The 16,727-nt window shown below is 39.3% G+C and overlaps 1 protein-coding gene across 3 annotated transcripts in view; it reads left to right on the top strand.

Annotated features, from left to right (window-relative positions):
• ANKRD28 (ankyrin repeat domain 28) overlaps nt 1–16,727 on the top strand; it is a 135,623-nt gene that overhangs the window by 21,935 nt on the left and 96,961 nt on the right. The window contains exon 2 of one of the 3 annotated variants that reach the window (XM_060180848.1): nt 16,254–16,420. The exons of the other annotated variants lie outside the window; for them this stretch is intronic. The gene's annotated coding sequence lies outside the window, so the exon portion shown is untranslated. The remainder of the gene's footprint in view (nt 1–16,253; nt 16,421–16,727) is intronic. 3 annotated transcript variants of the gene reach the window in all.

Here is a 16,727-nt window from a genome sequence, read left to right as displayed (position 1 = left end):
ATTGTGATCTCTTAAAATTCATATATTTTTTAAGTGACCATGTTTTAAATATCTAGAATATATATTCATTGAATACTTTATAGCTTCTTAGATTAGGGTATCCCCAGAGAGAAATATCTAATACTGCCTTATAGCAAATGTATTTGATGAATTCTTTTTTTTCAAGTTTAGAAGAATGCCTTACTGCCTTATTATTTCTGATATCAAACCCAACTTTTTTTGAGTTTCTTGTGAGAATTCGGTAATAAGGATTAGTTCATATATAAAGAAAACTCTTCAAAGCCATCTTGTAGGTCAGTTATTTTCTTTCTTTATAGGAGGCTAGAACAGATTCTGAGTCAGTAAGCTGACTGCTCTCTGGTGATTCTGTGTCTTGTCATGGTACTCGTTATTTATAGGCTAGCCCTTCAGTCTTAGGGTCAGCATACCCTTGCTTTTGATATCTGTTTTCTGCCACACGCCTGATATTGGAATAGAAACAATACAACTACTGCTTCCACCAGAGGAAGATAGTATGGGAGTTCCCATAGTCGCTCTGCAGTTATGTAGGCAGCTTTTACTGATTGGTTGTTATTTGTGCTTTATAACTTTGAACATAACTTTTATGTGAGTGCTTGTAGCAGCCAATGTCCTTTGTTGCAGGCATTTTTGTTTATAAGTTAGTGGGATCTGCAGTCATGGAAGACTTAGTACAGTAACTTATAAATTCAAATAGATTTTCAGTGGAGGGTGTCTAAAAGTCAAAGCTAATATGTCTGTGGTGTAAATTAGAGAAGGGAATATTAAATAGCTGAAAAGAATACTTAGTTTGATCTTACCCGGAAAAACAAGTAGATTGTTAAGTGTCTTCATTCTTCTGGCCAGCGTTATGCATCTTCTTCCTCATAACTTATATTCCCTTACATGTTAAATGTGGTACGCACTGTAAATAAACATTGTCAGCCATTCAGTTATCACTGGGGAGCCTCAAATATGTGTGTGACCCCTGTGTTCTAAAGTGGTCTTAAAAAATCTCAAAGCCTAGAGGTGTCAGACTTTGGGTACCAGTGTGGTAGATGTTACCTCCTTGCAGTAGATATCATTGTCCTCGATGGTTAAACTTGCTACTAGGAAAACACACACTGGCAAATGTTCATGCAAATCTAGAAACTGACTGACTTTAAAGCTTCCTTACCATTGGCGAGCTGCAAACTGTGCTGCACTTTGGTTAGATGTTTGGTGATCCCAAAGAATTATACAATTTGATACTAAGTAGACTTGAAAGAAAGAATGGAAGGATGAGAGACTGGTTGCACTTGTGTGACAGCTGTCTTATAAATCATTCTTTCCCTAATAAAGCAGTAGAATTTTCCTAGGTAAATTAAACATTTTAAAAATGGCGGGGGGCCGGGTGGTGGCGCACCTGGTTGAGCACACATGTTACAGTGCACAAGGACCCAGGTTCAAGTCCCTGGTCCCCACCTGCATGGGGAAGATTTCACAAGTGGTAAAGCAGGGCTGCAGGTGTCTCTCTGTCTCTCATCCTCTCTATCTCCCCCTTCCCTCTCGATTTTTGGCTGTCTATCCAATAAATAAAATAGTAATAAAATATTATAAAAACTAATTTTAAATGATGATTAGAAATCTGTTATGTAGTCATTTTACTCATTTGTATTCTGATAATGGTGGGGGAGGTTATTAGAACATTATCAGGTTGTGTTCTTCAAGCAGAGTAAGGACCATACTCAATGTATATTTTCTCTTTAAGAATTCTGCATTCTGAAGAGAAAACACTCAGCAGAACCTGGACTGGAGTTGGTGTATTGCACCAAAATAAAAGACTCTGAGGTGGGGGCGGGGGTGGGGAGAGAGTATGGGTCCTGGAAAAGGATGACAGAGGACCTAGTGGGGGGTTGTATTGTTATGTGGAAAACTGAGAAATGTTATGCATGTACAAACTATTGTACTCACTGGCGACTGTAAAACATTAGTCCCCCAATAAAGGAAAGACTGTTTTTTTAAAAAAGTAATTCTGCATTCTGTATGATTGTGAATCTCTACCTGACTTTTTCAGATTATTTACCAAATTACTGCATTAAAGATGCACAAGACTGTGGTCTGGGAGGTGGTGCAGTGGATAAAGCATTGTACTCTCAAGTATGAGGTCCCGAGTTCAGTCCCAGGCAGCATGTGTGCCAGAGTAATGTCTCTGTTGAGACCCTACCGAATTTCTGTAAGGGAATAGAGCAGAAGGTACAAGGGTTTATCAGAATTTATGAGTAAGTTACTGTGCTAAGTCTTCCATGACTGCAGGTCCCACCAACTTATAAACAAAAATGCCTGCAACAAAGGATTTTGACTACCGTAAGTACTCACATAAATAAATAAAATCTTTTAAAAAAAATACACAAGACATTATCTCATTGGTTGCTAACCTGGAATAGTTGTTGGTGACTGAAATCCTGTAGAAAACTCACCCCCTTCACCTGCCTCTGTTCTTCATAATGACTTTTCAAGTTATCACCACAACCACTTCTGTACTTCATAATGATTTTCTAACTTCTAGCACTCAATAAAGACTGGACAAATATTGAAATGCTCCGAATTCTGCTCTTTTAACAGCATTTGATTTGAATTAGTGTGCAAACAACAACAAGGTCAAGCATAAGATAGTAGATGTGAGACTCAGCCAGGACATGGCAGGAAAGTGCAGGCTCTGCTGATGGCAGGTAGCCCATTTTTCCTTTCTTGGGTGAAGACTGTTTTAGATCATTAAGGACCTAAGTTGTAATTCCCACTCTTAGCCACTGGATGGTGCCTTTGGATTGATTTTTGAAAACTAAATTTACATAGGGGTTAAAAATTCATGGTAAAAAGCAATGAAATGTGGGTGGTGATATAATATTTGGCTGTATAGCTAAGCAGATTAAAGCGAGCAACACAACCATCATTTGTGATACAGCATGTAATTTATTTTTAAGTTAAATCGTGTATAAACAGGTGCTAACCTATGTATTCAGTCCAGCACATTAGAAACTTTTTAGATGTAATGAATAAGTAACTTTTTTACTTACTCATTAAATTTTATTTTGATGTGCTGTTGGGAATGAACCCAGAACCTCATACATGCATGATACCTCCTAGGCCTGGTCCTGTCCCCCACACTCACCACCCCCACGCCCGTACTTTTTGAGGCAGGCGAGAGAAGAGAGGCACGACAGCATTTTGCATGGTACTTCCGTGCTGTGACAGAGTCTAAACCCAGGGTCTCGTGCACAGCAAGGTCTGTGCTCTACCAGGTGAGCTATTTGCCAGGTGAACTGTCTCCCTCGTGGGGCCACACTACATGGGAGCTCCATGGAAAGGGGAAACATTAAGAATTAGAAAGCAGTGACGTAGTGTCTTGCCTTCTCTTTGTCTTTCTCTTCCTCTCTGTCACTCTCTATCCGAACAAATAAAGTTGTCCTTCTAATTATTTTGTCTATTTCCCCTATCCAGGACCCATCAAAATTTTATTTCACAAAAATCATATTCCATTTCTCTTTGGTAGTTACCAGATGACTTTAATAGTTACCGCCTTTGTTGAATACTTGGGCCTGTAGAGTTTATTTGGGATAGTAGCAATGTTGTAAAGGTCTCAAAGGGATACTAATCCCATGTAACAAAACATTCTCTTATTTTTTTTAAAGAAAGAAAAATAAATACAGACCATGAAACACCACTGTCTCCAAAGCCCTTTCACTAAGGTCTTCTTTCTTTAATGCACTTTTCTTTTTTTCTTTTTCGTAAGCTGTAATTTTAGAAGAGACTCATTGCATATGAGAGAATTCCATAGAGATGGAGAGAGAGAAGCCAGAGTGGCACGCAGGCCCATGAAGTGCAGAGAACCTCAGACACCCAGTCCTGTCTCAGTCAGTGGAACTACTTCCTTGGCTACAGTATTAGTTGTGTAAAAATAGGAATTATATTTATATAAAAACAAAGTTACATAAACTAAAAATAGAGTATACTTTCTATGCATAACTGTGCAAACACCAAACTAGAAGAAGTCCAGAAATGAGTTCCATTCACCATAGCAAAAATAGTCTAACACTTAGGGAGAAACCTAACAAGGGAAATGAAAGACCTCTGTAACTGAAAACTAGGAGACACTTCTCAAGGAAATAGAAAAAGAGATAAGAAGTGGAAAGACCAACAATGAATTAATGTCATCAAATTGACTATTCTACCCAGAGCCATATGCAGATTTAGTGCAATCTCTTATCTAGATCCTACCAGATCTCTTTTAAGAGAATAGAACAGAAGATACAAAGTTTTATCTGACGACAGAAATAGCCGGGATCGCCAAAGAAATCCAAAGATAAAAGAGCAAGAATGGAAGCATCATGCTTCCTAACTACAAAACATTCACAGAGCCACTGTGATCACAATGGCCTGGTACGAGAACCAAAATACACACGTAGACCAGAAGAACAGCACTGAGCATCCGACAATCAACCCTCGTGCCTACAGACGTCTAATCTTTGGCAAGGGGAGCCCAAAACATAAAACAGACATATGGTTTAGGGGGAATCTTGGATTGTAACACATAGAAGAATGAAACCAGATGAGCATATTTCATCATATGCAAAAATAAACTCCAAATGGATCAACAATTTAAAGTTAAGGCCAGAAACCCTCAGGTACTTAGAGGAAAGCATAGACTAAACTCTCCTCTGTAAGTTTTAGAAACATCTTTGCAATACAATTGCAAGGAAAGCAAAAGCAAAAATAAACTAATGGGATTACATCAAAGTGGAAAGCTGCAGGACAAAAGGAATCAGCACTATAGAGAGACCCATGTGGAGTGGGAGAAAATATTTATGTGTCATACATCAGACAGAAGACTGATAACCAAAATACAGAGAACTTACCAAAGTCAACAATAAAAGGACAGACAACCTATTGAAAGATGAGGAAGATAAAAGCAGAATCTTCTCCAAAGAAGAAATCCAAATGACCAGCAAACATGGAAGAAATGCTCAAAGCCACTGATGACCAGGAACATGCAAATTAAAAACAGTAATGAGATAACCACTTTATACCTGTGAGAGTGTCATAATTAGCAAAGAGAAACCAGCTTCTGGAGAGGCTGTGGTGGGAGGAATGAACGGAGCATTGCTACATTGCTGGTGGGAATGTACTGATAACTTGGTTCAACTCCTATGAAAAACAGTCTGGGCATTTATCAGAAGACTAGAAACAGACCTACCTTAAGACCCAGCAGTCCCTCTACTGGGCATATACCCAGGAAAAAGAATACCTGTCCACAAAGATATATGCACACCTATGTTCATAGTAGCATAGTTCGTAATAAGCCAAACTTAGAAGCAGCCCAGGTGCTCAGTGATAGATGATGATTAAGAAAGTTGTGGTACTTGTTTAGAAACAAACTTTCAAAGCCAAAGTCATTTAAACTACAGCCAGAGAACAGGCTTGGCACTGAAGTAATAAACCAAGGCTGCTGAGATTTTACACTTGTTGGGCTACCTCAAAGAACTAGTAGCAAAGAGCACAACTTCAGATGCTGCTTCTTTTCATGTCAAATTGTTGCTATTCACAAATGACATGATAGTATACGCAGAAAATCCAAAAGAAGCTAGTAAAGAAACTCATGGAATTGTGTGTGCTATATAATAAGGTGGCAGGCTACAAAATTAATGTACATAGCTCACACAATTCCACAAATTTTTTTTTTTTTTTTTTTACTAGATTCTTTTGGATTTTCTGTGTTTCTAAACAGTGAGACTTTTTGCCTAGGCAGTGTTAAGATTTTTGTCCAAACTCTAACTTATTGGAATGTGGATTTTTGTTATTTACTCTTGTAAGACTTGCTTTATTCTTTTTTGTTATCACCAGGGCTTTACTGCTCTGAGATTGCTTTTTCAGAGAGACAAAAACATAGAAGCAGAGATATGCAGAGAGAGAGAGACCGACCGACCGACCACAGCACCAAATCTTAACTCCTGTATACTGGGGCCTGAGCTTGAGCCTGAGTTATGCACAGAAAAAGTGAGGTACTTATCCAGATGAGGTGCCCAGCTCACTTTTCCCCCCCTTATCTGTAAAAAAATGTTGAATTTAGGAAATAAGAATCATTACTAGGGAGTAATGATACTAAGGTAAAGACAAGTATATCAGCATAGAGAGAGAACAAGTTACCCATAATCCTGCCATTGAGCTAGTCTAGTGTTGATTTTTTCCAAAAAGTCATTCTGTTCTCCATTAACATAATTAGAATCCTATTGTACACTGTGTTGTTTCTAACATCTTTAGGATTGTTTTGTGTATTTGGAACTTCTCAGCAGTGTTGGTTTCTTGATACTAACTGTTCCATTGCATGATATATGGGGAAAGGGAGACAGACACCTGCAGAGTGCTTCACCACTTGAAGTTTCTGCCCTGCAGATGGGGACTGGGGCCTTAAACCGGGGTCCTTGCTTATTGTAATATGTGTGTTCAACCTGGTGTCCCACCAGCCCCTAATGTTTTATTTAAAATAATTGCTTTGGCAGGATCATGACATGTAAGCTTTTATAGGCCTCTCAATACTTACATATGTCTACATTCTTGCAAATAGAAATGCTAGTTTAACTGGTCATTTGGAGGAGGGAGTGCACAGAAGTTTGGTAGTGTAGTATGGAACAGTGTCCCAGTAATCTTACAATTTTGTAAAGCATTATTAAATCACTAATGCAAATGTTTTAAAAGAAATGCTAGTTTAAAATTTTTGAAACATTACCATGCTTGGGACTGGATTTAATCATCCCACCCCCACCCCGGCCCTACTTGCAGGGGAATCTCACAGAGGAACAGCCCTGCAGGCATCTCCTTCCCTTCTCTGTCACCCACCCACCCACCCCCCCGTGTGTGGCAGCTGTGGACCAGGCCTCAACAATAATCCTGGTGGGATGGGGAAAAAAACTGGGAAGACTCACAGAACTCCTGACAGTAGCCAGCAAATTAATTTTCTCCCAAAAGCCCAATTTATGCCTTGAATCACCTCTGCTGACTTCTAGCTTAGCCTGTTGGTAGCCTACTTTTCTTGCTTTGACTTTAGAATTACTTTGTATTTTGGTTATATCTCATACTGCACCTTAGAGACAGGCTTCTGTGATACAAATCTGATCGTTATATTTTTATTTAGAATACTTTGCTTTTCTCTTTATTTTTAAATTTAATATGCATATATTTTGAAGTGGTCTATGTGAGACTTAAAAATAAGGTGGTAGTGATGTCTTCAGTGCAGTAAGCATACTTCAGACATTTTAGTTGGCTAACTAATAGGCATAGAATATTAGATCTGTGACTTAGAAAAGTGGCCGGTGGCATGTAGAGTTGTTAATTAGTTCACCCTGGTTATAAATGTCAAATACCAACTTAAGGTAGTGTGAAACACTAGAGAATATCTATTGATCAAACAGTGGATGTGGTCAGCAAAAAATAGATTCAGGACATGATAATACGGACTCCCCACAAACATTTTGTTTTTTTCCCGTGGACATTTTAGCTTAGGTCACCCATACTTAAAATTCCAAAAGACAGCAGCTTTTCTTGAAAGTTTTGGTAGGAAAGTTAAATACTGAGCAAGATACTTTTTTGCTTCAGTAATATGTTCATCCCTGAGCTAAACATGTGGCTGGCAGTAGGTGTTACTATGCCCAGTCCTGAATCTGCCATATGTGTTTGAACAAGACGCGCTCTCTAAAGGAAGGAATTCTTGTGGAAAAGCCTATGTCTGCTTGTGAGGTTGGATAGACCTGGAGAAAGGAGAGCTATGGCTTAAGACACCACTTAGGTGGTGGCTGTAATTCTGTGTGAGAATGGAAGTGGGTCTGAAGTAGGCCACTATGAGAGACAAGTTAAGGATGATTTATAAAGTAAAATGAGTGATGAAGTATGGAAACACTTTTAGATATGGTGACATCATCACTATTAGTTAGCCTGGGAATTTCAGTAAAAGAACACTTTTGGGAGTAAACTAGAAGTTGAGTTTTGCCATGGTTAAGGCAGAGATGGTGTAAAGTATGCAGGTGAACAGGCCTGTTGAAGATATCAAAGTTGAACTTGGAAGTTAATTTAGAAGCAGTGACTTGAAAGTGTCACATAGATAATAAATACTATAGATACAGATGTGATGGCTCAGAAGAGACTGGAGTGAGAGGAAATCCATTATTTCAGTGTATGGGCAAGGTAGGAAAAGTGGCCCCCAAGGGAAAGTGGTTTAGGAAAATACGTGAAATTTTTATGGAAATTCACTAAGAATTTAATAAAGCTGATTGACAACCCAGTATTGTAGAGTAATTGAAAAAAAAGTGTTTAGTTTTGAAAATGATATCAGCAGTGTCTTCACAGCATTTCCAGTTGTGTACTAAGTATAGAAATCAGATCAGAGCAGGAGTGAAAGTCAGTCAGTGGAGTGACGGACTGTAGAGAACTGGAGAAGCTTGCTGGTGGCAGAAGGGGACAGGCAGCAATGAGGGATAGATAAAAGTGATGTAAGAAAGAACTCGAAAGAATAATAAGACTTACAAACAACTGGGTTATATCTGAATACACTTTCTTCCTGCACAACTACCAGCTCTTCCCATCAGACTGCAGTTTTTGAGGTTTCTCACCTGACATTTATAAAATATTTGATAAGTGACTATTAAGTGACTGAAATATCAGAGGGCAGAAGTTGGCAATACAAGGATGTTTGGGTGAAAGTTGAAGGAATTCATCTTTTGTCTTTTCTTTCTGAGATAATTTCTCTCCAGTCTACTCATTTTAGGGGATTTCAGGGTGGAATCGTGAGAATAGACGTGAAAACATTCTGAAATTAAATTGTCTTGGTAAGATAAGATGGAAGGAAGCCTAACTGTTCATTTAATTTCACACAGATGTATGATCCATGGGAAGAGCCAGGCTTGGGGAGACAGGTGGGCCTGAGTTAGGATCCAGCTTCCTCCACTTCTTAGCTATGTCACCTCTAGCTTTAGCTTGTTTAGTCCATAACTTAAAACTAATAATACTGGCTTTCATTTTACCGGCACTGCTCAAGTCTGGTGCTGAGGATTGACACTGGGACCTTCTAGTTTCAGGCATGAATCCTTTGCATAATGATTCTGCTGCCTCCCCACACTTCAACTGTATTGACTCTTCAGTGGGAAATTTTATTTGTGTGTGTGTGTGTGTGTGTGTGTGTGTGTGTGTGTGTGTGTGTGTGTGTGTGTGTGTGTGTCGGGGGCAGGTAGAAAATAAAAAGTACTCGCTTCTGTCATACGTGGTGCCAGGACTTGAATATAGAACTTAAAAGCGTGCAGATCCTGTGAGCTGCTGCTGTGCTGTCTCTGTAGACGATTTAGCCCAGGTTTTTAACCTGTGAAATCAAGAGAAAAGGGGAGTCGGGCTGTAGCGCAGCAGGTTAAGCGCAGGTGGCGCAAAGCACAAGGACCGGCATAAGGATCCCGGTTCGAACCCCGGCTCCCCACCTGCAGGGGAGTCGCTTCACAGGCGGTGAAGCAGGTCTGCAGGTGTCTGTCTTTCTCTCCTCCTCTCTGTCTTCCCCTCCCCTCTCCATTTCTCTCTGTCCTATCCAACAACGACAACAACAATAATAACTACAACAATAAGACAGCAAGGGCAACAAAAAGGAATAAATAAATAAAATAAATATTTTTAAAAAAAAAAGAAATCAAGAGAAAAGAACTACTTTTCAGGCATATTGTTACAGCTGAGAGCACATGCAGGACCTAGAACAGATTAAAAAATTCTGTGCTAAAGAAACTGATAGCAGAGCTAGCTACTCAGTTAAGAATGGGGTTACTATCTTTTCTGGTATGGGACTTTTCTTTCCTTTCCTTTTTTTTTTTTTTAATATTTATTCCCTTTTGTTGTCCTTGTTTTATTGTTGTAGTTATTATTGTTGTCGTTGTTGGATAGGACAGAGAGAAATGGAGAAAGGAGGGAAAGACAGAGAGGGGGAGAGAAAGATAAACACCTGCAGACCTGCTTCATCACTTGTAAAGTGACTTCCCTGCAGGTGGGGAGCCAGGGGCTCGAACCGGATCCTTATGCCTGCCCTTGTGCTTTGCACCACCTGCGCTTAACCCACTGCACTACCGCCTGACTCCCTTTTCTTTCCTTTTAAGAATCTAAAAAAAAAAAATCTGTGGATAACCTTCAAGTTCTAGGCACTTGAAAGGAACAGACTTTATTTTACTCTGAAATAACTTTGGTTTTTATTTTTTTAATTTTATTTTATCTTATTATTTTTAACTAGAGCACTGCTCAGCTCTGGCTTATGGTGGTGCAGGGGCCCCTATTGAAGCTGGGACTTCGGAGCCTCAAGCACAAGTGTCCCTTTGCATAACCATTATGCTATCTACCCCTGCCCTGAAGTAACTTTGTTATAACCATAGGTTTTTACAAGTTTATCAAGGGCATGAAAATCTATTAAAATAAATTCCATACCTGAAACATATTAAAATTATCTTTTCTTTCGATGGCAAAAAAAATACTATTTAAATTTTCAGGTAGTTGACTATAAAGAGACAGTGTAGCCGCTATGTAAAATGTCTTTCATGCTAGAGGCACCGAAGGTCCCAGGTTCCATCCCTAGCACCACCATAAACTGGAATTTAGAAGTGATCTGGAAAAGAAAAAAAATAAGGTAATAATCATTAATAAAGGAAACTGGGAGTCAGGCGGTAGCACAGTGGGTTAAGCGCACGTGGCGCAAAGCGCAAGGACCAGTGTAAGGATCCCGATTAGAGCCCCTGGCTCCCCACCTGCAGGGGAGTCCCTTCACAAGTGGTGAAGCAGGTCTGCAGGTGTCTGTCTTTCTCTCCCCCTCTGTATTCCCCTCCTCTCTCCATTTCTCTCTGTCCTAGCCAACAACGAACAACATCAATAACAACAACAATAATAACTACAACAATAAAACAACAAGGGCAACAAAAGGGAATAAGTAAATAAATTAATTAATTTTAAAAAAGATAAAGGAAACTAAAGAATATGAAAAATGTTCTATTAGTTGTGTCATCAGTTCAGCTTAAAAATAGTTATGTTCAGTGTTTTCTGTCTCCACTCTTGTTTGCTTTAGAAAGATGTGAATCATTTCTCTAGTTTTTCCCAAACACTGGCTACGTTGAAGTGAGAGTGGTGTATGGAGCCTCAGTTTGTGTATGAAGTAACTAGTGTTCACTTCAGCTACTGATCTTACTGCACTTGTGGGAATTCCCCGGATGTCTCCTGTAATCATTGCTTATGGAGGTAAATACAGGGTAACCATAGCAACTTATTTTTAAATTGGAGATTTTCTCCCCTCAGCTTTTAATGTGCAGTAACTTGATACTACATTTACTTCAGTGTCACCAGGTTGTAGAAACCAGAATGAGTTCCCAGTAGCCTTTTCTCAGCCTTCTTTTAAAGAAAGGCAGAAATTCAGCTTGTTTATCATAAAAATTCAGTTTGCTGAGTTCTAATATTGGGACTAATTTGTTTTAGACATGGTTGCTGAAGAATTCTTAATTGGCAGCTAGTACTGTGATTACACTATTACACTTGAAGATGTTTATCCTGGATCTACTTGGACATAATTGGTACATGATTCTGGAGCTACCGCTAAAAAGCATAAGTTTGTTGCTCCAACTTGAGAGGTGAAATATGATACTTGAAAGCAACACAATAAAATGCACTTTCAGTCTTTTCTTTCATTCAGTCTGAATGATGACACTTTTGCTTATTAAACTACTTCTCAAAGTAATCAAAATTATAAAGAAAATATAATTTTAAAATATTGCTTTAATACTATAATATATATGAATATATATATATATATATATTTTTTTTTTCTCTCCCTGAACAGCAGAGCACTGATTAGCTTTGGGTTTTGGTGGTGCAGGGAATTGAACCTGGGACTTTGGAGCCTCAGGCATGAGAGTCTCTTTGCATAACCATTGTGGTACCTCTGCCTCTGTACTGTTTACTTAAGAGCAGTTTTCTCTTTAAAACACCGTTTATGAGTGAGTGAATAATGACTCACAATGTTGGGATACCCAGGCACACAGTTCTGTACTGCATCAGTCACCAGAGCTTTGTGCCACCCCTCTCCCCTCCCCGTAGTTTTCTTTCAGGGCCTGATGGCGGCTTTCTCAGTACAGTGACCATGTCACCATGTGCAGGGACCCAGATTCACACACACAGCCCCTCCTAGAGGAGAGAAGCTGCACTAACTGTATGGCTGTCCCGCAGGTGTCTCCACTCTTCTCTGGCTTTGTCCCTGTCTTTCAGCCTCTTAGAAAAAAATGGTTGCAGGGATTGAAAGAATGGTTCAGGCTCCAAGCTGGTAGCAGGGGGAAAAAAAAAGTTTTTAAAGGATAGTTTTCTTCCCTCTCACTTAGTTTTAGTACATTCTTGTAAGCTACCTGTATTATATTTGACTTTTTTTTTTTTTTTTTTTGCCCCCAGGGTTATTGCCAGGGTTCACTGCTCCTGGAGGCTTTTTTTGCCCTTTTTTGTTACCCTGGTTGTTTTACCACTGTTGTGGTCATTATTATCATTGTTATTGATGTCATAGTTGTTGGATAGAACAGAGAGAAATGGAGAGAGGAGGGGAAGACAGAGAGGGGGAGAGAAAGACAGACACCTGCAGACCTGCTTCACCACCTGTGAAGCGACTCCCCTGCAGGTGGGGAACCGGGGGCTCAAACTGGGATCCTTAACCAGTCATTGCGCTTTGCGTCACGTGTGCTTAACCCGCTGTGCTACTGCCCAACCCCCTATATTTGACTTATTAACATGCAGTAAGGGGCCGGGAAGTGGTACACCTGGTTTAGCATACACATTATAATGCAAAAGCACCCAGTTCAAGCCCCCTGGTTCCCACCTGCAAAGGGGAATCTTCAGGAGTGGGGAAGCAGTGCTGCAGGTGTCTCTCTCTCTCTCTCCCTCCCTCCCTCCCTCCCTCCCTCCCCCATCTCTCTTAATTTCTTTGTCTATTCAAAGTAAGTGAGTAAATTGTTTTTTATTTCTCTATTGAGGGATTAATGATTTATAGTCAACAGTAAAATACAGTATTTTGTACATGTGTAACCTTTCCACATAACAGTACAGCCCCACTAGGTCCTCCTCTGCCATCATGTTCCAGGACTTGAACTTTACCCCCCTCACCCACCCCGGAGTCTCTACTTTGGTGCAGTACACCAGCTCCAGCCCAAGTACTGCTTAGTGTTTAGTGAGTCAGTATTTTAAAAAAGTTAAACTACACAACAAATTCTGAAGAATTAAATTTAAACTATCATAACTTTAATGTCTATAAGCTGAAATAATATTTGGGGTGTATTTATAAAAATATAAACACACACTATGTATATGGTACATATATAATATTTATCAGTTAACCAACTTCACTCCTTCAAGATTTGTTTACTATTGGTGTAGAACTAAACATTATAATCTTAAAATAAGTTAGATGACAATTATCTGTATTTTGAGTAGCTAAACTATTATTCATGCATTAGAAAGAATTTTAGCATGTCAGCTATTTTCTCAGGAGTATAATGGTCAAGAGTAAATTTTGATACTGTTCTAGCAAGTACAATGCTGGTTTCTTTGAGAAGGAAATTCTCCAGTACATACTCAAGGAGGAAAAGATGAAACAATAAAACATATGGAGAGCTGTAAAAACACATTTTTCTTTCTAGAGAATGGACAATCAGTTACACTCTATACCGATTACAACTAGTAATTTTTTTTTTTTTACTGATTCCCATTGAAGTCTTGTGTATATAGTCTTTAACTATATTTTTGTATTATTACATTTTACTAACTGTTCATGTGTGTGCAACCACTTTTTTTTGTTGTTCGATAAGATCGTAGGATAAGAGGGGTATAATTCCACATAGTTCCCAACACCAGAGTTCTGTATCCCACCCCCTTCACTGGAAGCTTTCCTATTCTTTATCCCTCTGGGAGCATGGACCCAAGATCATTACAGGGTGCAGAAGGTAGAAGGTCTGGCTTCTGTAATTGCTCTCTGCTTGACATGGATGTTAGTACTTTGTTTTCAAAATATAAGGGTAGATATAATACTGAATTTGTGTTAAAAATTGAAACCAATTTAAAACTCTAAAGCACCTTCAATATTATATGATATAGCAAGTCATTATTATATGATGTAGCAAGTCATTCTATAAATTTGGAAAGAGAAACATAGAGAAAATAATAAGTAGCAGAGCACTGCTTTAAGAAAGTGGCCAGGGGTTCTGTGTAGCACAGCAGCTGAGCACAGGACTTGCCTGTAAAGACCCCAATATGACAGTGCTAAGCACAGCTCTGGTTTGTCAATCTCTAAAGAAATACTCTTAATTTTTTCTTGTATTTTTACTACTGATTTAAGTGTTTTTGCAAAAATTTTAAGATTTCAAGGGTGTAATTTCATAGACACAAAAGTGTGTCACCCTACCCATCTTTAAAGTTCTGTCCGCCCCTCCCCTCATAACCACTGTGATTCTCACAAAGTCCAAGAGACTAATTATTTTTTTTTTTTTTTAGAGAAAGGAACATTGATCTATTATTACTTCTCACCTGTTTTAATGTATTTTAATATTTATAAAGTATTATTCACTGGATAGAGACAAAGGAATTGAGAGGGAAGGGTGAAAACATATCTGCACACTGCTTCATCACTCATGGAAATTTCCCCCTGCTAGCAGGGACTAGGGGCTTGAACCTCGGCCCTTGAGCACTGTAACATGCACTCTGGTGTGCACTGGTGTAACTGGTGTGGCACTGCCCAGCTCCCTCACATCTGCTTTTTTTGTTTGTTTTGCTTGGCTTTTTGTTTTTGCCTACAGGGCTATCACTGGGGTTCCATGCCAGCACTGTGTGTGCCCCTGCTCCTGGCGACCATTTTTTCCCTTTTTATTTGGTAAAACAGAGAAGCTGAGAGGGTGGTCTGGGAGGTGGTGCAGTTGAGAGAAAGCATGAGGCCCTGAGCTTATTTCCCAGCAGTACATGTACCAGAGTGATGTCTGGTTCTCTCTCTCTCCTGTCTTTCTCAGGAATAAATACATTCTTGAAAGAGAAAGAGAGAAGCTGAGAGGGGAGAGAGAGAAAGATAGGCACCTGTAGACCTGTTTCACCACTTGTGAAGCATCCCTGCTGTAGGTCAGACTCGAACCCAGGTCCTTTCTATTGTACTATGTGCTCTTGCTTAACTGGGTGTACCAGTGCCCACCCCTGTTTTTGATCACTGATCAGTTACTTTCTAGACTTTCTCAATCGTTAGACTTTAAAAATAGTGAATGTATCTTGCCTAATTTCACTGCTTCCTCTTAGTAACTTAATAAACTATTATCTGGTCCTTAGAATCTAAGGCAAACTTACACTGATCTTTCAAGAGGCCTGTATTGGCTGGGATGTCTCCACTGTAGAGCGAACCACTTTACTAGTAGGGGAGAGTGAGGGCAGAGTTGTCAATAGCCCTGCTGTCCTTAAGTTAAGGGATGTTGTTCAACTTCCCAAAGTACTTATAATAATAAAATTATTTTGTAAATTTCACTCCGAGTGACACTACAGAAACTTTTTTTTGAGGGGAGAATGGGCTATGGCCTAGACTTCAGCCTCCCAGCTTGACTGTTTCAGATAGGAGGAGGGAGCAGGGGAAGAAAGCACAGCAGGGAAGCATCCTTCAGTGTAGTGGCAGCCAGGCTTAAACCTGGGCTTGCACATGGCAGAGCCACATGCCGTCACTACAGTGAGTTGTATTGCCAGCCCAGAGACGCTTTGAATGCCCTTTAACAGACACTAAATGAGACAGGGAGCCTTGAGTAATTTATTGGTGGGACGCTAGATTAGAATCTGGGCCGTTTGTCTATAAAGCCTGTATTTTTCAGTCTCTATGATTTGATAGTATTTTACAGTCAAAATCTCAGGAAGTTATTCTTGTGTGAAGAAATTTAGACTCAAGGATTTTGAGTAGCTTTTCCAGTGACATAACTGAGTAGTGGAAACAGAATTTGAACTACAGGCAAGCTGACTTCTGGGCTCTTTGTTTCAATGCTTCATTATTATGTTGTTGTTCTGTATCTTGTCAGCGTGCTAGTCTAATTTGCTCACCCACTAGATGTGAAACTCATTTTACTGCTTCCTACTGACTCCATTTTCTACCTTAAATGAATATGTGTTATACACATACATGCATATATATTTCCCCCATTTTCTTCTCTAATTCTACCACTGTATTCCAGAGTCTTGTGACATAAAAGAATTCATTCAGTAAATTATTTACAGGTGGAAGAAAGTGGAAGCCGCATTCTATTACACAATCCCTGCCTTCAGGAAGCCTGCTTTCTGGCTGGGAAAGACCTAAGTATGGAGGGTGACCCTAAACAAGACTCAGGATGTGCCTGAGTAGGTGGATTACACACTGGTGACTATAGAACAAGCGAAACATTTTTAGATGAAAATAGACTGCATGGGGGGAGGGCTGAAGATGAAATACAACAGACTGTGTTGATAGACTTACTTTATTTCAGATTATTTTGGATATTAAAGTATTTTAAACTCAACCATGTACAGATAGCTAACATCATTTTTTATATGTCAAAATGTTTTATGTCTTTAATTTGACTCAAAACCACTTGATAAATTTTAAATACAGCTCTATAACTTGTTAGCTTCTTGGCATAATTATGTTAGTGTTACAGATTTTTTTCATAGGT

Source organism: Erinaceus europaeus, chromosome 21 (assembly GCF_950295315.1).
Source record: "Erinaceus europaeus chromosome 21, mEriEur2.1, whole genome shotgun sequence".
Lineage (NCBI taxonomy): Eukaryota > Metazoa > Chordata > Mammalia > Eulipotyphla > Erinaceidae > Erinaceus > Erinaceus europaeus.
This window is presented reverse-complemented; position numbering and strand designations above follow the sequence as displayed.